The sequence below is a fragment of the Lemur catta genome, chromosome 4 (assembly GCF_020740605.2).
Source record: "Lemur catta isolate mLemCat1 chromosome 4, mLemCat1.pri, whole genome shotgun sequence".
Classification (NCBI taxonomy): Eukaryota; Metazoa; Chordata; class Mammalia; order Primates; family Lemuridae; genus Lemur; species Lemur catta.
The window spans coordinates 22,269,755-22,296,885 of record NC_059131.1 but is presented as its reverse complement, the minus strand read 5'-3'; the positions used below and the strand labels follow the sequence as shown (position 1 = coordinate 22,296,885).

The 27,131-nt window shown below is 44.2% G+C and overlaps 1 long non-coding RNA gene across 1 annotated transcript; it reads left to right on the top strand.

Moving 5' to 3' along the window:
- Nucleotides 1–1,000: 1,000 nt before the first annotated feature.
- On the top strand, nt 1,001–27,131 carry LOC123636426. Its single transcript, XR_006734530.1, has 3 exons — nt 1,001–1,076; nt 9,372–9,429; nt 26,828–27,131. It is a non-coding gene; the product is annotated as an uncharacterized LOC123636426 (long non-coding RNA).

Genomic DNA, 27,131 nt, shown 5'->3' with positions numbered 1-27,131 from the left:
CTGGATTTAGACTACAAAGAAGCATCACAAATTATCTACAAAGATCTTCTGGATTAAATCAGACTCCGTCTCCCAGCAGCTGGTCCCTCTCATCTAAGATCAAAAGGATCTTGAACCTTCCAAGTGAACTGCTGTCAGGCAAACAGCAGGAGAATCTCTAATATTATTTACATAGCATTTTCTCCTTCCAATTATGTATTGGTTTCTACTCGTGATAAACCTATTTTATAAATGTGGAAACCAAGGTACAGCAAAAGAAGACAGTGTCAAGGGTCATTTTGAGAGTCAGAGGGGGAGCTGGGACTAAGACGAGAGCCTTTCAACCCACAGACAAATGTGTCTAGATACCACCTCTCCTTATTTCAACAATCCTTTTCAATTGCCATTCGCCCACCTGCCAAGAGCAAGAAGCCACCTGTGCTGAGCATGTAGTGAAGCTTGCCCACTTCCCTTTTCACCCTGGAGTTTCCTGGGCCTAGAGGACACTGGCACAAGTCTTTGAGGCCAGTAAGTTTGGGAAGCTTATTTGCAAGGTTTCTCTGAATGGAAACAAGAGAAGAGTGCCCAATTATTCTGGAATGCTGCCAATGTCCCGTGTCTTGGAGACTCCGTTGTTTGTCCTTATGACCAAAGAACTCCATGCTTAACTCAGGTACCAGTGAGGAGGAAAAAGAGCAGAAACATGAACTCTCATAGTCACCTACTGCAGGCCAAAGTCTCTTCTCGAACTCTCTGGCTGAAGGCTGTGTCCAGGACCTGCAATGTGTCAGTCAATTTCGTAACGATGCCATTCTTTCCACTCCAGACCATGCTGGGCATCAAGTAGAATGTCTTGTGTATCAGCCCCCGGGGTCCCCACACCTGGTACTGCGGTATCACAAAGGTTGCTGTAGCCTATGGGAAGGTGATTTCACTCTGACGTGTGTATAATGTCTTGTGTTTCCCAGGTGTCAGCCACCCAGTCGTCAAGCAGAAGGAAGAATGGAAGGCACAGAGATCAGAGGGAGAAAGGTAAAGAGACACAAGGGAGAGCGATTGGAGAGAAGAGAAAGGGACTGAGAAGTTCCCGATGCCAGGTGGGTAATGGCTTTTGGAAGTAATAAGTTGAGCCAGAGAGAAAGGGAGAAAGTTTAGCAGAGAATGAACCATATACTGGTGCCTCCACCTACCGTACCCCAAACCTCATGTTGGACCTGGACAAATAATATGACCCTCCCAGGGACATCCAAGCACAACCAAACATAGGCCTTCAAAGGAAAGAAGGGCAGGAAATTGGCTGGTTTCAGGTGCTTGGAAAAGAAGTGGGCTGGTCTGACTCATCCTACTCTACTGCAAGCACCCAGCACACGCAGACAGAGGCTTTCAGATGAGGTCATCTGGTCGTGACTCGCAAAATACTCTGATTTGCTGGCATATGGGCCAGGTGCTTTATCAACATTATTCCTTACTTTTCCCAGCACAGCTCAAGGTAGGTGGAATTGCAGCTCTTTCACAACAATAAATACTGTTATGGGAAGGAAAAATAAAGTACAGACTTTAAAAAGAATGCTTAACATAAGAAAAACAAAGAAACAAACAGGCATTGTGCTGCTTAATCCATTGAGAGGTGATATGGTCTGGCAGAAAGCACATGGGCTTTGGCATCAGAAAGATGGAGGTTTAAGCCTGCCTTTGCCACTTATGACCTCGAGCAATTGGTTGAATGTCTTTGATCCTCAGTTCTTTCATCTATACAATGGGCAAATAATACCCTCGTAAGGGCTGGTGGTGAGTTGTGCATAGTGCCCAGCATTTGGTAAGAGATCAATAACTATTGGCCAGTACTGTTCTACTATCTATTAGCTTCCACCAGCAGCATGAGGACTAACTTCTCCAGGGAGCATTTTTCTAGAAGCCCCACCTCCCTAGGTAAAGTTGTTTTGTGGTACTTTGGAAAGGAACTTCAAGATCACTCAAGCCATTCCTTTTTTGGTCCAGAGAGGTGGGTGGCTGATTCAATGTCACAATGGATGTCACTTGGTGGCAGAGCTGGGATCGGGGCACCTGGCTTCCCAGATAATCCTGCTTCCTCCTTGCCTGCCTGTTTCCGCCTAAATGATGTGTGCACAGTCCTTGTTTGTGGTAACTGATAACTCTTCGGAAGAAAAGACATTGGTAAAAACAGGTGAACTGGAGCTCTCCGCCTTTATTCCTCCGTCATCCCTTCCCCCCCCCCCCCGGGCTGTGGTGCAGGGCAGATAAGCCCTCCATCCCGGTGCTGACGGGGCAGCAGAGAGGCTCCTCCTTGTGAACGTGCTGGAGCCCCAACAAGCCTCACATGGGCCTTCGCTGCTTTCCCGGAGGAGCAGCAGGGACCTGCTGCTGTGGGACGCTCTGTCCACAGCCTTGGCTTACGGGAACCCCTCCCGTGACTGCGCAGGAAGTCACCTAAGCCCTGCTTGCCAGGAAGAAGACTTAAAACTGGCCAGAACCTCAGGGACAGTCGAGCTATTAATGGAAAGTGAATCAACTCTGAGGTCTTTAAAGACTCATGTAGTATAAATGACTTTTCCACAGACCACACCTACAAAGGCTTGAGAGAAAGAACAGGGCCTTTGCTCCACCCCGGGCTGCGGTCGCTTCATGTTGTTAGGATCAGGCCGGGCGGTTTATGCATCTTTTATAGGGTCAAGAAATCGCCAGCAGTAGGAGTCAGGAGGGCGTGGTATTTAAGATGAAAGGAGAGAAGGAAGAATTGAGAAGAAGGGCTGCCTGGGACCACATCCTGAGCCCAATCTTGCCTCGGTGCTGAGTTGAACCTCCGGCCTCCCTTTCCCTTCAGTTGGTAGAGAGAGGAGAGAAGGCCAGAAATGGGGGGAGTAGGGGGAAGGAAGGGACACCTCTTCTCTGTCCCTCTTTCCATGCTCAGATGAGACTTACCTTTTAGGAAAGGGATTGTAGGTGTGATGGGGCAGGACTCACTTCTTAGGTGCCGGCTCACCACTGACACCTGGGCATGGAGACCTGCGTGCTGGCCAGGTGTTTTCAAGGCTGTCCAAGTGAAGCCAAAGCCTTTGCCATCGGCCAATGCCCTACTGAATCTAGGACTGGGCTGCTTTGCCCTCGCCACAGGGAGTGCCTGTGGACACGTGAACGGGCAGAGCAGACCAGAGGGGGGCAGCGAGGGGGCCCTTCCTAAGCCAAGGGCCCACTTCAGTTCCAGGTCTCTCTTTCTTTTCTACTGACCATTCCCTAGATGATTTCTTTTTTTTTTAATTTTTTGTTGATGTGTAATAATTGTACATATTCGTGGAGTACATGTTATATTTTGATACAAGCATATAACATATAATGATCAAATCAGGGTAATTGGGACATGATTCACCTGAAACATTTATCACTGCTTTATGTTGGGAACATTTGAAAACTTCTAGCTATTCTGAAATATAATAAATTATTAACTATAGTTGCCCTATTGCACTATTGAACACTAGAACTTTTTCCTTCTATTTAACAGAATTACCCCTTCACCAACACCCCTTCATTGCCCCTTCCCACCCCCCTTACCAATCTCTAGTAGCCACCATTCTATTCACTACCTCCTTGAGATCATGTTTTTTTTTTAGGTCCCATATATGCGTATGAAAATGCAATATCTGTCTTTCTATGCTTGGTTTATTTCACTTAAAATAATGTCCTCCAGATCCATCAATATTTCTGCAAATGACAAAATTTCTTTCTTATTCATGGCCTAGATGATTTCTTCCACATTCAATTTCCTTCTTCTTGCTCACATAAGGGGTCAGGCTCAGAGTCTTGCAATTTGGGGGAAAGGCTACCTAGCCCCTCTCCTTCCATCCCCCCCGCCCGCACACACTCCCGCACGCGCGCATGCCCGCAAGATTTCCACTCTCTACTGACTCCATCAGCCCAGCCTCATTTCCTTCCACGGCAGGGCCCTTGGAGCCCAGCTCGGAGCTGGTGCTGCTCTAAAAATAACCGTGTCCAATGTGATGAATGGGAAGGCATTTGCTCTCCTTTTCCTGCCTCAGCGTCGGGGCCTGAATCATGTTGGGAAATGACATTCTGTTAACACAAGCACTTTTGTTTCCTCCTGTGCTCTCTCACCATCCGGTGGGGGCCTGGCCAGGGCTGACTTTCAATCTTTAAAGCCTCCCTGGGGGTCCATTCAACACCCCCATCCACTGACATTAAGGAAAGCCAAGCCTTAGACAAAGAGAATGGGGAGAAGCATCCTGTGCCTCCCCAGGGGATGCTAAGGACGTGCAGAGGCACAGGCTGCACAGATATGTCCCCAGCCTGCTCCACCAGACAAGCGGGCCAGGGACGTCTCCCGAGGTCAGGAACCAGCCTCAGCTCAGCACTTGGCTCTGGGCAGCCACTCGATGAATGACGGTAGAATGGAAAATGGAAGGGACCCAGACAGATAACTTAATGACTCCTGCTTCCACCGGAGAGTGGCTCTGATACCCGCTGGAATCAGGCACGTGGGCAAGCATTTTGGGAAACATATTTTAAGACTTCTCATATCATAGGCAGTGCGGCTTCTCTTGACCTTGCTCTAAGTTCTGTGAAGCCAAGGACCATGCCAGCTCACCTTCCCACCCCCCTAGGCCCCAATCATGGTGGCTGGAGCACAGGAGGTTTCTGATAAGTGCTTTTTGGTTTGAACAGAACTGAATAGCACCCAGAGGGTCCAGGCCAGAGAACTAGAGCCACTCACCTTTTAAAGAACAAAGGTTGCGGACTCTAGAGGTTTGGGCAAAGCCCTCACACTGGGCCTTGAGAAAGACCATTTCTTACAGCCTTTCTCGGCCGTGATTCCATCTCAGCTCACAGGCCCCCGGGGAGCCCGTGACTCTCTGGAGTTCACCCCCATCAGACAGAAACCAGAGCCACTGGGGAAGCCTGGCTTCTCATCCCTGTCCCATTTTTATTTTTCTGCTTAGATAAGTATGGGATCTTGGTTTAATGGAACCTGTTTTAAATGACCTTTTTGACTCCCTCTAACATCTCTTTTAACCTGTTCTCAAACAAAATGACAGAAGCTTCTGGAGTAAGTGGTGAACCAATAAATAATCAAAAGTCTGAGAAATCCATGTTTCCCCAGTTCTGAGAGAGTGTCCTTGTTCGGCTGGGGCAGAACATAACCAGCATGATCCTCACTTCCATCTGAGGTCATGTGTCATAGCTGTGTAAGGACCCTGGGGCTGGGTCTGAGTGGCTGGCTGCTGGCCATGTCACCCAGCTCCCCTGCACGCCTCCCTTCCTAGGACATATCTGTCATGAAAGGTGAGTGATGGCCGCAGACAGGCCCGTGGTAGCTGGCAGATGCTGGTACGCACTCATGAGCCCAGGGGACACAGAAATGCTACAACTGGAGAAGACATAGGTTCATGTGAGCAGGAGGCTGAGACAGGAGACTCTCCAGGGAAGAAAGACAGGTGACACCAGGGGAAATACTCAGATTCCAAAAATGGGGCACAGAGAGGCATCACCCCAGTGACTCACACTCTGGGTCCCAGAGACTGAAGGCGTGGAAGGAATTTGGGCTCGGGAAGAAGATCCAGGCTCCAGCTGGGAGCCTACCACCAGCTCTTGTGACCTTAGGTGTCCTCATTGGTCAAATGAGGAGGTTGGTCTCTAATTCTGTGATGCTGACACACCTTTGTATTCAAAGGTGGAGGAATCAGCAGACAGGAGGAAGAGAACAGCCCATCAGGTCAGTGGTGAGATGGCTGCAGCAGTTGCTGGACAGAAGGCTTCCCCCTGCCTTTCAATGTCATGACTCTTTCCACACAACCTCTGTAACAGTCACAGGTCCTCTTTCTTGGAGGGCCTGGACCCCATCTTGGCAGTTGGAGTCTCCCTTAACTTCCACCCAGGAGCCCCTTGTCAGACCTCCCTCCCTCCTTCTCCTCTTCGAACTGCCCTTGGACATGGCTTGTTCCCTCTTGCATCTCTGACCACTGAGCAAGTGGGGGACCCTTGTCTCTGGGCTCTCTGGGATTCAAGAGAGGTCAGATCAGACTTGACTCCAGAAGGTTCCCTGACCACCTGAGCAGTATTCTTTCCCATTCTCTCACTCACAGACCTTTCTTCAGAAGGGTTTCCCCCATTTGGGGGCATCCCTTCCCCCAGGTCAGCTCCCCTGAGGATCTCTGTGTTCTCACTTACTCTCCAAATTTCTTTTGTGTCCACTTCCTGAAGGCCTTTCCTGAGTCAACTCATACTCATTTTGTCCTTCTCAATATTTCTTGTCTAGACACGTGACTCTCTGTATCTCTGCCTTCTTGGTCTTGCCCCTTCTCCAAGACTTTTACTTTCTTTATTTTCTGTAGCTCTTATAGTGATCTCCAGGGGCAATCATGGAAAGGTGTCACCAAAGGGAAGGAGACATGCAGACAGGAACCCCTCTACCCTGTTACCTGTGTCGGGAAGGGTGACCACATGATTTCCAAGAGTCTGGGGAACTTTACCACTTACAAGTTAAGATGGCTCATAGATCCTAGGGGACGATGCTGGATGTTTCCAGAATGGAGCCAGGGCTCATGTTCAGGATGTTGATGTGGTTACCAGAAATTGTCAGTGCTAATCAACGCAATGCACCTACATGCAGGGAGTGCTCGCTTCTGTGAAGTCCTCTGTGTTTGTAGGAGTCTCCCCCTTGCTGAGGGATAACTGCTCAGAAAGTTTTTGATCTGTATATGCAAAAGCACCCAGAGTTAATGTAGCAGGCAGCCCTGTTTGCTAGCTTTCGCCTTTTCTTCTCTGTCTCTAGATGACATCCAAATAACCCTGTTCTGATGGGTGCCAGAGAGTAACTATTCTAAAATTAAAGGCAAGACTATCTTTTCAAAAAACATTTTTTAACTTGGGCCCTGTAACTTAGCCTTTCCCTCAGCGAGGCAGGCTTCCAGGGTGGCTGGTTCCGCTGCCGTAAAGATAAATGAAGGGCTGAGTGGGGATGCGAGCACCTCCGGGACCACGGCTGGGGACTTGACAAGTCATTTATTCTGGGGCATAGCCTGGCCTCTCGCCAGCCCTCCAGCACAAGCTTGGCCAAGGAGAAACCCTAAGGCAGATGAACCGCCGGCATGGGTCCTCTGCTTCCCAGCCAGGGCCTTCCAGCATCTGGTGGATGTGCACAATTAGTAATGCTTTTGAGGATAATGGTTTGGTCTCATGGAAAAAGGAGAACTGGTCCAAGATAATGTCTGGTAAACTTTGACATTCCACCCTGAAGTGATCCTACACTCATGTAGAATCACCGAACAGCTGCACGATCATATTACAGAACCTTTCTCAAGAGCCAGCTTGTCATTGAATTCATCCCCAAATTCCTGCTTTTCTCAAACAAAAGGAGCCCTGATGTGTGAGGAGCTGGAGTCTGCCAGATGGAGAAGTGTGGATTGCCAAGCCTGGGAGCACCCTTTGAATGTTTTGGCCCAATCTTCCTCACTGTGTATGTGAAAACGCTGAGATCCAAAGAAGGGGAGAGGGTTTCCCAAGGTAACCCAGTGGAACAGCTGGGATGAGAACATGGGTCTCTTGGACCATAGAACCCCAGGCCGAGGTGACTACCTCTCAGGGTCGCACAGTCCTCCCTGACCCTGTTCTTAAAGAACCCCTGGGAGTGACGGTCTAGACCAGAAGAGCAGTGATGGCATCTCTCACGTGAAAAGAAATGAAGCTGTATTGGTAGAGTCTGCCAGGAGGAGAAATCTTGCTGCTTCTAGAGGGAAAACGAGGAGGAGGTCGTGGCGAAGTCCAGTTTTTACTAAACCAAAATACCAGGTTAAACAACATGAAGCAAGTTGCCTAGGTCTGTGACCCAGGTAAGAGCCTGTATCATTGAAATCTTTTCAGAGGACCAAATAGAAAAGTGCAAATAGTGTCAGTCATTCAATGGCAAGTCATAAGCACCTGCTAAGGTGGGACACTGTGCTGTTGTGCTAGGTGCCACAGGGGCTAGAGGATAAAGCGTGGGCAGAGAGTAGTGGTTCCAAGAGCTGGTCTGGTGTCTGTCAATGACAGTGTTTTTATAGGTACAAACACACACACACGTGCATGTGCATAAAGGAATGGAATATTTCATAAGGCTCAATTTATTCTATTTATTCCTAGATCATGTCCTATCTCTTTGGGCAGTTGTTAACATAACTTTCCCAATTTTTAACAATATTCCCTCAATAAAATGCTAGCATCGCAATCAGGGCTCTCTTGTGTGCTTTTAAAACTGTAGTGGTTGGTGAATCCAAAAGTCTGGTAGCTGCAGATGTGGGCTCTGGGGATAGAGAGATATGGGTCCAAATCCAGGCTCAGCCCTTTATTAGTTATCTGTCCTTGGGAACTTTTCTTAACACTAGGAGTTCCAGTTTCCCACCTGTGACATGAGAAGTCCTCAGAACAGTGAGGACTTCCTGTGGAGGTACATCCCTGTAGGAATACTCACAGACCTTATCCACCATGTCTTGGAAATCTTTCGTGTGTGTTAGTACGTGCACACATGTGCACCTACATTGTACTAGGTGCTGTGTGGGAAACAGGAAACCTTCGATAGCCTTTACTCTCAAGGACCTAAAAACACTGCTGGTGAGTCCACCTCACCAGAAATCAGGAGAGAGATGTGGAAAGTCTAGCATGCCTTTCTTCTTCCCCAGAACAGTTTCCTTGGTTTGGTAATGGTGACAGGAATTTTCAGATACTGCTTTCCACAGCTCGCATTATATTGTTTTTCCATGGCTGGTTTCAGTTTATACTAAGGCTCCCTCAAAGCTCATAAAGTTCCCTTTAAAACCTCATAAAATTTCACCTGTGCATATTTATTACCCACAGGATGTGAGCTATGTCCGTTTGGTTTTGATAGATTTAGCATTATTAAACTTGGGCTCGCATTTCCCTCCTGATTTAGCATAGTGGGCAACCCGCTCTGGCCCCCAGTGAGGAAATATCTGAGCTCCCTGGAATTGAGCTCTCCCAATGCTCATGGGCAATGATTCTTACTCCCAGACTCCTGAGTTGCAGCAGTTTTCTCCAGCTCTGGGCAATAGATGTGCTGTATCAGAGTCACCCCAAGTTCACTCCAGACTCCCAGACTCCTCCCAGATGCCATTCCCAACAATCCATCTATGAGCATTTATTGACCTGTACAGCCAGAAGCATTTGAGACATTACAAGGATGTTGAAGATGTTCCTGCTAAAATCAAGGGCAACTCTCAAGTGCATAAAAACAATTCCAATTAATTCCTTGTATTGACCCCAAATTCATCTCTCTGGGACATTTGCCCACTGGCTCTAGTCCTATATGACAATCATACAAATATTTGCAGAAAGACATCATGTCTCTCCTTTAACCTTCTCTTTTTCAGGCCAAACACCACCACTGAATCTGACTTTGAGGACCTGGTTTCCAGATTTATTATCCTGGTAGGTCCCCTTTGGGGTCCCCATTCAGATGTGTGTCTGAATCACACCACAGTCAAGAAGGGTCTGTAGGGTGGATGTCAGTCTGTCTGGCTCGAGATCCTTATTCCCAGGATGGAGAATGGACCTGGCTGTTGGAAGCACTTCAGGGGATGACGGAGAGTGCCTGAAGTTCACAGCAAGTTCATACCCTGGCCACGTAAAGACCAGCTCTGGGAAGTCCAAACAGGCAGGCAAAGCCCCTTGATCAGAGAACTCAGAGCAACTTAGGGGTGTAGGCCACAGAGTCAGAATTGAGGGAGAGTAACCAGAGATAGGCTGGGATAATGCAGAAAGAAGAAGGGATCACTTGCAGCTGGAGGTAACTCCAGTGTCCAAGCCTCACATCTAGGGGATACTGAGTCCTGGATATGATTGACATGTGGGAGGCTCTGGGAAGAAGTTGGAAGAGAAGTCTGGGTCAAGAATTGTTATTTAATTCTATGCTTTAATGGAAGCTGAGGCCAAAGCTGTTGACCTATTCTTTGTATTATGAGGATTGTTTTGTTTGGAAGTTCAGACATCCAACTCATAAGCACAAAGGAAATTTGTTGGTGCATACAGTTCCAAGGTACTACTGGTACTAAGGGTCGCTTTTGCTTCAGAAACGGTTGGACCCAGGTGATTCTCTGTCTCTAAACTGCAAGTTGAGAGTCCTTTCAGGCAGATGTTTCCAAGGGACAGCTTCCAGCAGTTTTTGATTATTTCTTCCCGGTTTCAAATTCAACTGAAAATGAGCCTCTGTTTCCTAAGAATTCTAAAATAAAGTCCCAGAATTAGAATTGGGTCATGTGCACATTTCTGGAGCTGAGAGGTGGAAGTCTAACCATGCAAGGCAGAGAATGATGGAGAGGTGGTTCCCCAGGAGAACATGGGGGCGGATCTGGGTGAAGCATAGACAATAGATGTCTGTCCTCTGCCTCACTCCAGATTAGCTCTGGAGCTGGGAGCACCAGGCCCAAGGGAACAATGGGAAGAGCTGGCCGTGGCAATGAGTTGGAGCTGTCTGCCAGCTGGAAGACCTCCTCTTCTGTCAAAATTCAGCTTAGCATTCAGACATGGTTCAACCAGGGAGGAGCACAAAGGGGCCTCCACTGCACATCCCAGGCCCTGTCCTGTAATGAAAGCCAAGCCTGGATTGCAGGTGCCCGCTGCCTCCTCTACACCCTTCCTTCTGGGAGTGTTGTACATTCGGGAACTTGCTTTAGCTCTGTCCCTCTCCAACATCAGGGGACATTCTGCAGGGAGAAGAAAGAACGTTTAAAGCAGTCTTGCTTCTCTTTCTCTTCCTCTGGAAATAATCACAGCAAGGCCTCATCATAATTTTAAAATTCAAGGCTTGTCTCTCCTTGGTAAGCCTGGGCCTGACTCGGATATAAATGCCAGCACCAAACTCGTTCAGCCCTGGATCCCTGCTGAGTTTATCTTCCCTGATCTTAATCTCAGCACTCTCTTGAGAAAGCTTTTGGGGAGAGGGGACTCTCAGAGCAGGGGCTTCTTGGAGAGTGGAGTGACTTCCTCCTTCTCCCCCGCCCTCCCTGGGCACTTTGCTTTTTTCTTTTTGGACAACAAGAATCTATCTGTCCTTGTCCTCCCCTTCAACTCTTTCACTCTTCGAGTTGGAAACTTTCCTGACAAAGTAAAGATGGAGGTGACAAATCATATATGGGTCACATTTCTGTGTCTCCTCCTCTTGGCTACCCCCAGGCTAAGGAGTCTGGAAAACGTCAAGTGATTCAGAAAGTGAGCTGAATGGGTTCTTCATGCTTCACATTTGGTGCCAGGGAGCACAGCAGTGGCTGATGCAAGACTTGAACAGAGCAGGAGTTGAGTTTAAAACAAAAAAGACAAAAAGAACCCAACCATAAGCCAAGGACTCCTACACCACAGTCTTTAGGAAAAGTGCTCCACAGGCGACCCATGCATGGCTATAGGTCTTAGGTTGCTGCTGGAGCCAAGGCCGGACTGGACTCTGCCTACAGGATATGCTCAGTCAGTCTTGCAGGATCCCCTCTCTGTTCCTAGGTCCTATTTCTGTCCAGGGCCATTAAAGAGGGAGTAATGACATTGGGGAATTGGGGAAGTTGGGGTAGGGCTCAGCAAAATCTTTGGGGATGGACAAATGGCACTTCTCACATCCATAGGTGACAAGCAGGCAGCTGTGGAGAAAAAGCCCTCATGGGACAGTGACTTGTGTGTGTGCCAAGGGCGATGGCAGCTGCAGGCAAGGTCTGTGGGAGAAGGAGCCCCCTGTCAATGGGGAGGACTCACTGGGTCACTGTTGACTCCATTTTTCTCCATGAGTCTCCAGATCCTGACCTTCCACTCACCTCACACCACCTGGGGTTCTTCCCTATCCCTTTCCCATCCAGTTTCAAATCTGGGGAGCCGATCTTTGGTTTCCATGGGGGTGGTGGCTAAAATGGTGTGGTCTGGTCTGCTCCCACGCTCTTCCCAGCGACTGTTGAGCATAAACTCTCTGTCATCTTTCCTTTAGGGCTGCCCTTGTTGATTGTCAAGAGCCTTTTCTTCTTTCAACAAAAACTTCCTTGTATTAATAAAAAAATTTGGTTTTCAAATTTTTAATTTGGAAGTTAAACCAAAAAAACTTTCCCCCTTTGCATTCATGTTTGAATAATCTTAATTCTCCCTCTAATGACACAGATATCTTAAGAGGAATTAAGACTGAGAAAGTGTAAAAAAGAAAACATGAAAATTGACATTTCAATCTGTAATTACATTTCATTCTCATTGGTTCTTTGCAGCCAAATAATTTGGTAGCAGAAAACTGAAGACCACAAATAATTTTTCTTTTTTTATATAACAACACTATTGAGATATTTTTCATATACCGTACTTCACTTGTTTAAAGCATATGAATCAATGGGTTTTTAAAATCATATTCACAGATTTGTCATAATCTTTCAGTATATGCAGTGCTTTTGGAAACTAGACATTGGGGAAATGGTGTTTTCTTTTTTCTTTTCTTAATTTTTGAATTCTACAAAAAGTCCAATTCAAATATGCTAAACTGCCCAATGTAGAATCGAACCCAGGCATGTTTGCAGAGCATCAGCACCCCGTCTCCACTCTGGCTTAGGGGAAAGGGAGCTTATCTTTGTTAATGAGCCCAGCCCTTTGCATATATTTTATTATGTAATTTTCCCAAGAAGATTCTCCCTCTAGGGCAGAATAGTGTACCCATTTTTCAGATGCGGTAACTGAGCTTCAAAGTCACCCAGCTAGTAAGTGGCAGAGCTGGAGATTTCAATGTATGAATCCAAAACAATTTGTCCAAAGCTCTTTCTCCTGCCTTAGACTGCTCTGAGTCCAAAAGATGGCATGGGAGCTATTCTAGAAAGATTGCTCTACTTTCATAGGCTTAGATTCTGAAATTCTCTATGGTTCTGAGGCTGTTCAGAAGATATCTATGCCAGTCTGGTGTTTTCAAAATGTGGTTTGAAATCACTGGTTTGTTGTGATGGCCATAGGTTGAAACTTCAGAGGTTTGGAGAAGACGTTTGTCATGGGCCTCCTCTCAAAGAAGCAGATAACATAGCCTTGTGTCATGATCCCAGAACATGAGACCCTGGTCAGTGAAAGTCTCTAGAGTCACCCTGGTACTGCCTCAGTCCTGGGACTCAGTAGCCAGGGCACAGGGGCAGACTCCTGGGGTTTGAGCCTGGAGTGTCCGTATCCCACATGGCCCAGAGCTGGGCAGAGACAGATTGGCTTGCACACGGGCCAGTTAGCCCTCTGCCCTCAACCTCCCCCTCTGTCTTTGGACTTCTCAAAAGCTTTTATGCATTTTTTTAATACCTTCCTGCCTTGGTCTTTGGACTTGATCTTTTTGATTCTTTCTGTTTCAATAAAGCCCTCATGGCAAAGATTTAAAAGATTGACAATACTTAGTGTGGATAAGTACATGGGAAAACAGTCTCATTTACCATTGGTGGGAATTTAAAATGGTGCACCTGCTTTGGAAATCAATTGGCAGTATCTGTGAAAAGCATCAACAGGCAAATCCACAGAATCAGCAGTTTCAGTTGATGAAATTAATGCTATGGAAATACTTGCACAATTGTGCAAATGTAAATGTGCAAGTTTGTTTGTTAGAGCTTTATTTGTAGTTGTGAATATTTAGAAACAATCCAAACATCCATCAATAAAGGACTGGTTTTAGACTGGTGCATCTACGTAAAGATACTTTGCAGCCATTAAAATGGTAGTGCTCTATACATTTTCAGAGATAGCCAAGGTAATTTATATATAAGCGGTTAAGAGCAGTATGCACATTATAATAGCTAACATTTATTAGCACCTTACAATGTATCAGACACTTGTGCTTTCATTTATTGTCTTCTTTAATTCCTAAAGCAACCATATGAGTATTATTGTTTCTATTTTCACAACGCAGAGTACTAACCACTATACAATCATGGCCTGTTCCTATTTTCAGGTAAGACTTTTCAAAAATTTACAAATCTTGCTCCAACACCACATATCTAGTAAGTAGCCAAGCCAAGATGGGAACCTGGATCTGTCTCATTCCTGAGTTTTCTGGTATAATCACATTTTGTAGAAAATATGAGGACAATGTATGTATGCTTGTATTTTAGCACAAGTGTTGAGCAAACAAAGGTTTGCTCGGTGAACTGCTCTTATCCGTCTAGACTCCTTGGGTGTTTACCTTCTCACCTTCCATCCCAGGCAGAGTTAATCACCCCGCTTGGGAATACTCCAGATACCCCTCACCAACCTTCATCTTAAACATTAGTTTATATGTTTTTCACCACTATTACTATGCTCTGTCCTTGCTGGCTAAGTCTGGCTTATTCTATTTTATAACCCCAGTGCCTGGCACAAAATATTAGTAGATAGGTGTTCTCAGGACACTGGTTGAAATCCTAAGGAGGTTTGCTACATACTGAACCAAGAGTCATGGGTCAGGTTCAGGGTCAAGATGTCAGGGCAGATGGTGACTGCTCTTATTCTGGGGAAACGGCCTGCTGGGCAGACCAGGGAGCTACATCTCAATTGCTCTTAGAACTGTAGGAGCAGAGTTCTGAGCCCCACAAGGAAGTCTTCCATGGGGCCTGAGTAGATTTACCGGGAAGCTAGTAAACCTAAAGCTTCAGGACCCATGAAGTTCCTGTATTAATTATGCATTTGCAATTTTGCAACCTTTATGTTAGAGAGGGCTCCCCAAGATGGCACAAGGTTCAACTCCACAAAACTGCATCCCTCTCCCACCCCACCACCAAATTTCTCTTTACTTCTCTATCCCAGGTACAACTTCTCCCTCCTCACTTCCTAAAGTGATCCTTTCCTAAGTGCCCCTTTAAATGCCAGATGTCATGGTTCTGAGTGCCCCCCTCATCAATCACCTTAATTGTCACCATCTGTACTTCAAATCAGTGTTCCCCAGGAAGGCTGATTGGGTGTCTTGGGTCTCCAAGGGAGTTCAAATATTTTGGGAAGCCCAGGAGAAGAAGCATATTTATCCATGATCAGACCTCAAAGGTCAACTGAAATGTCAACTGGCATTGCAGGGGCTGCAGTTGTACCTTCTCCTGTGGGAACTCTGCACTCCTAATGCTCACCAGGAGCCTGAGTGGCAAACACATTCATCTATGATTAATTAGAACATGGAAAAACAACGTCATCTTAATGGGGTCATTAAAAAAGTCATTTAATTGCTCAGAGATCAAATCTTTCAAAAGCAAATGTTTAGGTAGAGGCCCTAGGAAGTAAAAATATTGGAATCACTCCTTGAAACCTTTACTCTCCAGGACATTTAGCCTTTTCAGAAGCAGAACAGATGCTAGAGCCAGGGGCAGCAGCCCTGAGCACACGAGGTGAGACTGAGCAGAAGACACGTCCACTCGCTGCAGCTCTGCCCAACACGCACCCCCAGCCCGCCCCGCCCCGGCACTGGGCTCCGGGAAGTCTGTCTTGGAGGGAGGCTGACAGTTTTTGTTTTAAGGATGTGATTGCTGAGTGGCTTCTGCACAATCCCTTTCTGCAGCCCTGGACTCTGATGACACAGCCTGGCCCTCCAGGTGGTAGGAGAAGCTGTCTTTGTGTGGCTGGGTTTGAGAGTAGTTTAGCTTTTCAAAATCCCACATCTTAGCCCACCTCTCAGCGCCATATGTTAATTGGCCAGAAGGAAAGAGCCAGACAAGGAAAGGAGGAGAGAGAGAGTGAGTGGGAGGAGAAAGGAAAGGGGGATAAAGAAAAGCAAAGGACAATGAAGAGAGGAAGAGTGAGTGGGAGGAGCGCAGCAGGAGGAAGGAAGACGGACTGAGTCTCTAGAGACCCCCAAAACCGACAATCTGTGACAGGGATGTGGCCACACAGCAAATAGCATATTTTAGACCACAACCCCCACCCTGCCCCGGGAAAGGAACTCGGTGCTTTTCCTACTAATGTAATGAAGATCCCTGCTCAATCCCAGGTGTCCCCCATTCCTTCATCCCCAGCACCCATCTCGCTCACACATGATGTCAGTTTCTTCCACCCAGCTTGGGTATGAGGTGACTTCGGTCTTGCAGGATCGTGATGGGATTTTGCAAACCCCAAACAATACATAGTGGAGCAATTGCTCAAGTGATTCCTAACATACCACCACCTGGGGTGAACACAGGCCAGCTGTTGAACAGCTGTGCTATTGGCACTCAGTGCCAGAGGTGGAACAGAGCTGTAATTCAGCAAGATAAAAAGGACAGTCCCAGGCAATAAGAGAGGCAGCAAAGCCCGGCGAAGCATCAGCCCAGGCGCTTGCTCGAGCTTTTCTTTGTCTTTCTAGTTTTATTATAAATACACTCATATAAAAATAAGTACCACTCCACTTTTGTATAACACTTTATAATTTAAGCATTTCCCATGCATTATCTCATTTGATCCCTTAGCACTTCAAATTGTTTAAAAATTAGCTAACTGTAAATGTTTTTATAATTTTCCTCACTTAACCCATGTATTTTCTACAAACATTGACTATCACTTTCTCATAAATGCAGTAAATGCAAAAAAAAATAAAAAGAAAAATTCTTTTCTCCTTTTTTTTCTCTGTCTTTTCTAAAGCAGGCTTTCCTCCTCTGGCCAGTTCTCTTGACAGTATAATTACAGGTTTTTGCAACTTTACTTTCCTGTCTACATCTCCAAGATTGTAATCCTTTGTTCTCTTTTCCGCTTACCTTTGACAAAAGATCTGTTCTTTGTACCTGTGGCTTGACTCTTTCCCTCCTCCTCCCACACTAGCTCAGCCACTGTCACCAAACTCTTTCAGGACCAGAGGACAATTAGAGGCACAAAGATAAGGTTTTGACTAATCACCTCCTGTTATATACCCCTCCTGCAGCTGCTTTTCTGCTCTTTGATATTGTATTGTCTTGAATCCAGCTTTTCCGTTTCTAGCTGAGAAGGCTTGGGAAAGTTACCTAACCTCTCTGAGCTTCAGTTCCCTCAACTGCAACATCAGGTTACTAATAGACCCGCTTCATTAGGTTTACAGTAAGACTAAAACAGATAGTGATGCATAAAGCCGTGGGCCTGGCATGGCATGGGTGCCCGCAAATGTCGGTTTCTAACTTCTCCATTGCCCTTCCACACCTTCTCTAACTAACTAGGAGTGCAGCATTGTGAGCAAAACACTTGGCTGTGGAATCACAAGACTTATGTTTAATTCTGGCTTTTGCCTTCTTGGACTAGGCATTCATTCTGGTCTCATTTAGCACACACATAAAATGGGGAATAACAGAAATCTTCTGTACTCACCAATCAAGGTGGTTTGAAGTTCAAATGGAAGGCATGTAAAAGCGCCTTCTAAACTAAAAGGTGATGCTCCAACACAATTCTTAACGATAAGAGATTCACTCGGGCGGTACTGTGTTGTCCTACTTCATTTTTAATTTTCTGTAGCTTCCTAAAGATCTTTAAAGATTTTTAACAATAAACTAAACATATTGTAAAGTGTATCATCTTAACCATTTTTAGGTGTGTACAGTTCAGTAGTGTTAAGTATATCCACATTGTCGTGCAAGCAATCTCCAGAACTTTTTCATCTTGAAAACCTGAATTAAGGGGATGTTTAAATGTCCTACTCTCCACAACACCAGCATGTACTGTGTAAGGGTTTGCAGTATTTCCCTTTTGAGATTCCTTCGTAAGCCGTCCGAGGCAAAGGCAGGTCGTTGAGCGTCTACTGCCAGGGCAGAAAGTTCTCTCTTTTTGTGATCTGCAGGATTCGACAGGTTCTATGGTGCAATATCCATTTCCCATTTTTCTCTTTGAGTTGAGTGTTCATTACAGTTATCTGGTTTCTCACTCCCATTTATGTACCAGGTGTATTGGAGCAGATAAGCTGTCTTTTCAGCTTACAGACTGTGGTCACCAGAAGCACGTGCAGCCCCAGCAGGGAGTCCAGCCATTCTGGACTTTGAACTGGACGACTCTTTGGGTTTTCTTCATTGGTGATATGGGTGTTAGAGTATGTAAGGAATGCGAATGCCCATGGATGCCAAGACGTCAGAGGACACTGCGGCAGGTACCATTCGATAGCTTGTCAACATTCGTTCTAAATAACCTTCTCTCATGCCTTTTCCCAGTGCGAAGGTGAAAATACAGTTCTGCATCTCCCGGCTTCCTTGCTGCTGGGCACGACCATGTCATGCAGTTCTGGCCAATGAAATGTAGGTGTGAGTCCTTGGGGAGTCTTGGCGTCCTGAATAAAAATATTCTCCTATGCCTTGTAAGGAGAAAGTCCTTCCCCCTTTTTCCTTTCTTCCTGCTTTGAACATGGATGTGAAGCTAGAAGCACAGCAGACACCTTGCAACCGAGAAGGCTGCAAGCGAGAAGTTTTGGCCAGCAGCCCAAAACTCGAGGGAGGGAAAGGGAGTGCCTGAGTCCCCAGCGGGAAGACTGAACCACTGCCCCACCCTGACCTGCCTACTTCTCCACCTCCTGAAATGTGAAGCCCTTGTTAGTTTAAGCCATACTTGGACTTTCTTTTGTTTTAGAGTTGATCACAATCCTAGCTTGTACAAAAGCAGGGATGTCAAAATTAAAAAAAAAAAGTTAGTACCTCTCCCCTGAGAATGGGGTCTGTTGAAGCACTTTGGGATGTGGCAGGAGTTGGTTATTTGACGAGTGAAGAACTTAGGTGATCCTGAGACTAAAACAGAGAGCAATCTGTTCAGGGAGGGGCCATGAGCTTTCCAAGGGGTGGAGAAGTTTGTCTCTCATGTAAGAGTTCATCTGAGGACAAAATGCTCCTTGGAAGATGGTCTAAGTGGCCCTTTGTGAGACTAGGGCCAGGACACGAGTGTAGAACAATGGGTCCGTAGAGCAGCGCTGGGATGAACCCACTCCCAGATGCACTTCAGGCAAATTCAACAAGACTGGCTTGAGATGTACATAATACTAGCGCCCTGCATGCTCACTAAGCTGTGATGGTCACACCTGTCTAAACTCTAGTTGTGTATTTTAATAATCATTGCATTTTGAGTGTTTAGGGATGGGATTGGGTTTATTTTTCCCAATTATACTTGGTCTTGTTTTTAGGTTCTATTTGAAAAGTGTCAATCATTTTTCTCTGAACAAATGGAAAATCCATCCTCTGAGGACAGCCATGGTGCTGATAATGGCACTCCCAGGTAGAGAAGTAGGCAGAAGTCGGCTTCTCAGCTGGAGCAGGGGCATGGAAACTCCCAGGGTAGGAAGGCTGCAGAGATTCTGTGTCCACCTAATGTTTTCACAAGCTGCCCTTCCTCTAACCATTGATTTCCTTCCCAACATCCCTGCATTATTTTAAATTAGCGCAACTTCACCGCACCAGTTGGTCATTTCACCATTTTTCCATGCTTTGCTACATTTGTAGGAAATTGTGTGGTCTCAGCCGTGAGGTTATAGGACCCAAGAGCATGTCCCCTCTCATAAGCCTGAGGGCACTGCTGTCTCGAGCAGTGGTATCTGCTGTGATCGTTTGCAGAGCTGTCTGTGGAGTGGCTCTCTGCGAGGCGGCTACATTCCGGACCTCTGCCCCCTGCTACGTACTGCACTTCATCTTTCTCTCTGTCCTCTAGGGTGTCTATAGCTATTGTCTTTTTCTTATCTTCCTCTATCTTCACTCATCTCCAAGACCCTGTTTATGGAGACTTTCCTCATTTGTTCTTTGAGTTTTGCTATTTCTGCTCCATTTTCTTCACCTTTATAGAGAAAAAAGTGCTCTGTAGTGATCACTCCTGAGAAAGAGGAGAGCTATTTTGTTATTTAAAGCCCTTGGCTTGGTGCCTCCCTTTGAGCATTTTTTATGCATTTTTAACATGTCCTACTTCTTCATGGCATCTTGAAAGAGGAGAAAGTCTCTTTTCTGCTTAATGATCCTTTTTATAGTTTTAATTTCTTCCTGTTTCAATAGGAATTTGCATATTCCCTATTCGATCTTGCCAAGTTTCTAAGATTTTGAGAATTTCATTTCGATCAGGAGAGAATCTTGGTCATTACCCCACTCTGATGGGCCACGTGACTTTTGGTCACTTCGTTCTGTGCACCTCAGCTTTCCACCTACACACAAGCACAAACATGCTTTACCTAAAGGCAAAGTGCTGGATAAGATAATTTTTCAAGCATCTTTACCACTTTAACATCTGTACTCCATGATCAGAGAAGAGATGGCTTTTATTTTGTAACAACCTCTTGTGCATATCCTGTCCTTTTTATTAGCTTATTTCTCTCTCACTTTTCTTTTGGTGAATTTTTGTCAGATTATTAGGATAAAAAATCGTGTAGCACTTTGCAGTTTTAAATACCTTTCATATGCAATATCTAGATTGGTTCCATTGCTCACACAGGTAACTAATGAGCTTTGACTTCTTAAACTTAAAAATTACTGCATAAAGTGTGATCATGCTGTGCCTCTTCTCTGTCACTCATTTTCTCCTACCACATTCTATCAGGAACTCTTTGCAAAGTTAACATGCTTAGTTCTACTTTCTCCTTTTTAATGGCTATGTAATTTTCCACTGTATGGATGTACCATTATAAATCTAACCATTCTCCTATCAATGAGATAATTAGAATGTTTTCATTTTTTTTTTGTTACAAATAATACTGCAATGAATGTGCTTGCACATATACATTGATACAATTTTTTTCTGTAAGATATTTTGCTAGAGGTGGGATTGCTGGCTTCTAAGATTTGCTAATGCTTAGTTGAATAGTAATGAATCCTAAGTCTTTGCATTTATATGTTAATTTTCATTTTTAACATTTGTCCCTCTTCTGCATGATAACTGAATTCCTCTCTCTGCATTTAAAATATGGCATTGCCCTGAAATATTTATGTCTTCACTTACATGTAGAAATTCTGCTTTTAGAAATTTATCTTATAGAAATAATTAAGGATAAGTACAAAGATTAGCTGTATTATATTATTAATATAACTATAATAATATATTAATATAATGTTATTAGTGGTAATATTGCCATGATAATATTATTGTTAGCATAGTATTGTGATAATACTATGTAAATCTACTAGTAAATGTTACCTGATATTATTATTACTTGGTAATATTATTATTACTAAGTACCTATTATGTGCCAGCTATTGTATAAATAAAGTATTTTCAATACATTATTTCACTTAATTCTAACAATAGATTTGGTGTTGGTACTATTGTTGATATTAAACCCACTCCCATGGATTAGAAAAATGAGGCCTAAAGAGATTAAATTACTTTCCCAGAGGTATACAGTCAATATACAGGGAATCTAGAAGCTGAACTGAGACAGTTTGTCACCAGAACTCATAGGTTTAACACTAACTCCCTATAGCACAGCATACAAGAAGGAAATGTTGGAAATAGTCTAAATATCCAATAAGGGAATGATAAAATAATTATGATATATTTATACAATAACTATTATATGTAACCATTAAAATTGTGTTGCTCAAATTTATTTATTGTTACCTATATGACAAGATATTCCTGAAGTGGTCTTGATTATTTAAAAAGACTCATTGCAAACAGCATGATGATGATTACACACACACACACACACACACACACACGCACACACACACACATGTTAAAGCCAGTGAATCTGGTTCCTTCTATATCCATAGAAAAGTTAGAAAACTGCTGTTTGGAAGACTGTCTTTGGGTTCAAAGAATTGAGAATATTTGTTATTATCTTTTTGGCTTATTTATTTCTTCTGATTTTTTTCTATAATGATCATATTTTCCTTTTTGTAATAAGACTAAAATGAGGCTTTTAAAAATAATAAAAAGGAGATCCAATTTGGCCACAGAGGTTTTTTTCTTTTCTTACATATTTCAGAAAGAGCTTTTCATATTATTGAAGTAGTTTTGAATTTCCAAGAATTTTATTTCACCTATTTGATATTTTAGTTTGTTCCAGGTTTCATCTATAGTTATATAAAGTAGTCAACCCTTTCCTTTTTGCTTTTTTGGGGAAGCCATGAATACTTGTAAAGTTTTTTTTTTTTAACTTTTCCCACTTCTCTTTCACTTTTGTTCATTTTTCCACTCAGCTCCCACAGCTTTTAAAAATCCACATTCCTTTTAGGACCTTCTATTTTTGGAGATGTTGGGCCCTGACACACCTTTGGCCTATCACCCTGTCTCCTGACCCTGCAGAGTTCCTGTGAAACCCTTTTATTCATTTTGTAGGCAGCTAATTTCATCAACTGCACATATTTAACTGGTTCTTACAGTTTAAAAGTGCTTTCATTCTCCCATGAGAGAGAGGTTATTTTTAAAAGTGCTTTCACGTGCATAATCTTACTTGATTTTCCCAATAGGTCTTTACAGGGAATAGGCAAAACCTTGTTATTAACCTTATGTTACAAAGGAGAAAACTGAGCTTCACCAAGTTTGCCTTCGCCAAGGCCACACCGCTAGCAAGCCGCGATGCTGAGAGCAAAACCCAAGCCTCCTGAATCCAAGTTCCGCAGTCCTTTCCACCCTCTTATATCACCTCTGAACAGTTATCGAAGGTCACCAGGTAGATAACAACTATTCCTCAGATCCAAAGATATATACCTTCAGTGGGTGAGCAGATCCTTTTAACATCCCAAATGGGACCCAGACAGTGAGACCAATCAAGGCCAGCCTTATCCCAGACACAGAGCAGGCACAGAGCTGTCCGTGGTCCTGAGATCGCCTGCCCTGCACCCATGCTGACCATGATGGCCCTTGCCCATGTGGCTTGTTCTTGTCCATTCCTACATCACTTACTGTTTTGAATCTCACAGACTATTCTGGCTCATGTTGCCTCTCTTCTTCTTCTTGGTTATTTCAGCAGGTCTCAGGATCAGTTGCGTATATTGGTCCAAAGTTCCACATATATGCCATAAAAACTTTTTCCTGCATAGATACTATCTTTGAATCAAAGAGTAAACCCAGCTCCTTGATAAACAATGACTTTCTCTATTCATCCTCAGCCTCAAAAAATGAAAATCAGCCTACATCCAGCTTTTCTCTTTAGCCTTCTGCACGTTTATGCCACGTGTTCCATATATACCTAGTTTAAGTCTTGCTTTACCAATACATTGTTAACAGCTTGTCTCCTTCAAGTCTTTTTTTCCCCCCACTCTCTTAACTTTGCCCTGTTTTTCTCTTCCTTGCTTCTTGGGCTTTATGCAACACTTTACTTCTATTGCTACTTTCCTGCTTCTGGGTTTTTGGTTCTAGCAATAGTTAACCAATATGCTGCTTAGTTTTGATCTGTATTAATTTATCTGGCTCAGTCTTTCTCAAAGAATGCCCCAAAGTATATCCGAATCAAAATCTCCCGTGGCATGTAGATTTCTGGGTTCCATTTCTGACCAATTCTTCTGCTTTGGCTGGGACCCTTGTCCATCTGCTTTCCCTTCTTATGGACTTGCTGCTCCCCACTGGACTGTGTGGTTTGGGACCACAATACACTCCCTTATCTGTCCCCTTATCCTCCTCTGTTCCTCCTCATCCTCCTCTTCATCCTCTACCTTAACCCCATTTTTCCTGTATTTTTCTTCTTGGGAGCCTGTTTGAATTGCTGTAGTATTTCCTATAGCTCCACTATGTAGCTTGAATAGCTCTAGTGTTCCTATAGTATTTTCTCTCTCTTCTTTTTTTTTTTTCTCATTTCCAGGGTAACGTGTGTTTTCATCTCAGAAAGTGCCATTTGTAAGGTAAAGCTAGTTTAGTTCTTACAGTAAAGTTGTGAGCAAAGTGAAATATATATTATTGTTCTTTTTTTTACCGATAAGGACACTGAGATCTGGAAAGCTTAAAGTTCAAGGTCATGGACAGAGACAGTACTAGAAATCTGGTCTGAAGACTTTGTTTATATAGCAATTTAATGTCACAAATACTTCCTGAGTTTCTACTATATGCAAGGCACCAAATCAGGCACTAGAGATATAGCATGGAGAAAAACTGCCCTCTCTAGTTTCATGAAGCTTCCAGGAGTCATGAGAAAGTTAAGAAATGCCCAAATAATACAGCACCAGGAGGTGTGTTCAGTGCTTAAAGCTGTAATACATTTACTCATGAAATATTATGAGGAAGAGGAAGGAAGGAATGTTTGAATGCTTTTAACAAGGGGGTAGGGAGAGATGGCACTGGGGGAATTATTGTGCCTGTTGAGTTTGAGATGAGCATTGGAAAATGTGTGAAATTTCCAGTGGAAATACACTATATGTTTAGAGAATGCCCTGGAATTTCAGGCTGGGGGGTTGGGAGGTTTGAAAAGTGAACAGGTTTAGGAAAATAACTCTGGGCCATGTCATATTAAGACTTCAATGCTAGCTTGGAGGTGGGTGAAGTCTAAAACTCTTATCACTACACCATGCCACCTTCACACATGCACGGGATAAACATAGAAGCCTAAGTATCATTTCACAAACGATAGTACAGATTTGGGCACATGAGATGGAGAACTTACCAAAAATAGAGGACAAGACCAGCACGAGAGCCCCTGAGCAAGGTGGTGGCAGCAGTTCTGAACATCAAGTGAGAAACCAACACTCAAAAGAGTTGCCCTGGAGCGGGCAACCCTTCATCTCAAAGAGAAAGCTGATGCATGCCACAGAGAGCTTATATTGGGTTCCCTACTAGTGTCCTGCACTGGAAATATAGAATTTACAGCCTGCATCTTGAGGTCTTTGTTGTGTCTTTCACATTGCGGTAGTGGTAAATTCAGATTCCTATAAATACCTTAAGCCACTTGGGCAATGAAATCGGGGGATGTGGAGGAAGGTGATGTATAAATACGAAGCTAAGAGCTGACTTTTCTAATGCATACATTAAGCAGCATGTGGCTAAAAATAGCCACCTGTTCCAGGTCGGATCCCAAATTGGAAGAGCTCTTCACATACCAGATTCAAAAAGCATCTGTCACCCGGTAGCCATAGCAACAGTCGTCCCTGAACAAATGTGGAGAGATGTTTTTGGAATGGGGCTAGAAAAGGAAGTGGACATGACAGTCTCTGGCTAAAGGGTGACCCTTTCTGCTCCTCCCCAATAGAGTGGCATGGAATTCTCTTAGTGCTCAGGAGGATACCCAAAGGCTGTACTTAACCCCCCACCTGCCATCTAGTCACTAAATCTGGTAAGTGGCTGAAGCATGTTAAGCAGGACTCTTCAAGGTCCTCCATGAAGGCAGTTGAAAATTATGAATGAGACCACTCCAAATTATTGTGCACTTAAACTCTCTTAAGTATATGAATAAATTTAAATGACTAAAGATGCTTGAGATGACCTTGGAGATGAGAACAGTTATATGAGGATGAAAAAAAGCCAGAATCCTCTGAGTGTGTTTTCTAGATGTTTGAATAAGGAAGACTTACTGACCACTGGAGAAAGAGGATTAAAATCAGATTGTTGAGTGAGGGGTCAGCATAGATTTTCTGGAGACAAAGTCAAGAAATCTTCACTAGATGAAATCAGAAAACTATCTGGGTTCCTCTAGGAAGGGCTCTTTGTAAGCACATAGTTCTAGATCCCAGCTATTAAGCTTGCTGAGAATCTCTTTTCCTTGGTATTCTCCCTGTTACCTTCTTGCTTACCTGATGAAGAAAATAACATATTAATATTTACTGAGCACCTACACCTACATGTTCTTCACAGTGCATGAAGTCCTAGGCCCAACAGGCATGGAACCATCCATTCATTCAACAAGTCTGTCCCAAGGGCTGTTGTGTGTCACTTGTACTGAATCCTACACAGTCCCTGTCCTCATGGACCTTACATTTGGACAAGAACAGGAAATCGTTGCTATTGTCATAATGGTTCTTGATGATGATGATGATGACTATCACAGCTATGGGACAGGCAGTATGGTTTAGTGCGTAAGTGTATTAACTATATTTCTCATTTTCTGTATTCTTAATGCTCTGGCATGTGGGGCCTTGCTGATCCTGGAGAGACTATTCCCCAGGGCTAGCTAATTCCTAGAGACAGCAAATGACTCCTCTGTGAGTACATCTTTTATATACAAACCAACCAATCCAGAGCTCATGGCTGCCAGCTATCTCCTGTTTGCAGCTCTCACACTGAACTACTACTCTCCCCCTCTCATAATCTCCCCAGGGCTAGGGACCAGAAAAGTAGAAGCAGTCCCTACATCCTAGGACTCAAATGAAGTTATTTAGCCAATCTGAAACCTGCCTAGCCTGCATGCCCTATCTGCCCATTCCATCATGCAAAAACCACAATAAAGCTCTTGTGCATGCTCGCCCTTCCCTCACTCCTTCCCACTCCTGACCAACCTGGTGCCCCCTTGTGTGGCTCTGCATGGCATGGCATGGCCCCTCCTTTTAGGGACCATAAGAAAGTATCTTTTCAATGACAGTCATTTCCTAATCTCTTGGCCTAATTGTAACAATAAGAATACACATGCTCCCCAACTTACAATGTGATTATGTTCTGATATGCCCATTGTAAGCTGAAAATATTGCAATTCAAAAATGCATTTAATACACTTAACCTACTAAACCTCATAACTTAGGCTAGCCTACCTCAAACATGCTCAGAACACTTACATTAGCCTACAGGTGGCAAATCATCTAACACAAAGCCTATTTTACAATAAAGTGTTGAATATCTCATGTAATTTATTGAATATGTAAAAAGAAAATCAAAACCTCAGAGCCACACCCCACAAATACTTTTGCAAAAGAGAAGGTAAAGGCCTCAGGCACCTGTGAAGAACTGACCCACAGATCATTCTTTCAGAAAATTCCTTGTTGATCTCCCATAAGTGAGGACATGCAAACTGTACCTATGTCTGACACCTAAAATTAAAGCTTGTTTGATTCCACGCTAATAATGAATCATAAGTTTATCTTTACAGGTAACAGAACTGGAGACATAGAGTCAGATGTTCCTCCATCCACCCAGGGACAGCAATGTAGACATAATTGATCCTGCCTTCACGCCCTTTTTCTCTTCTAAGGGCCCCCTGATTTTATGTAAAATGTAGATTTCCTGGGTCTCCCAAGAATGTAACCATTTTGCCTCATCAGCCCCCCACCCCCACCTTTCCCTTTCTCTCCCTATGCCTTTAACTGCGGAAACTTCCAACTTCCCTTCAGCAAAACAGCCACAGGTCTGCCCACGGTTCATGTTTTTACAGGGCACCTCCTCAATTTGGCTCA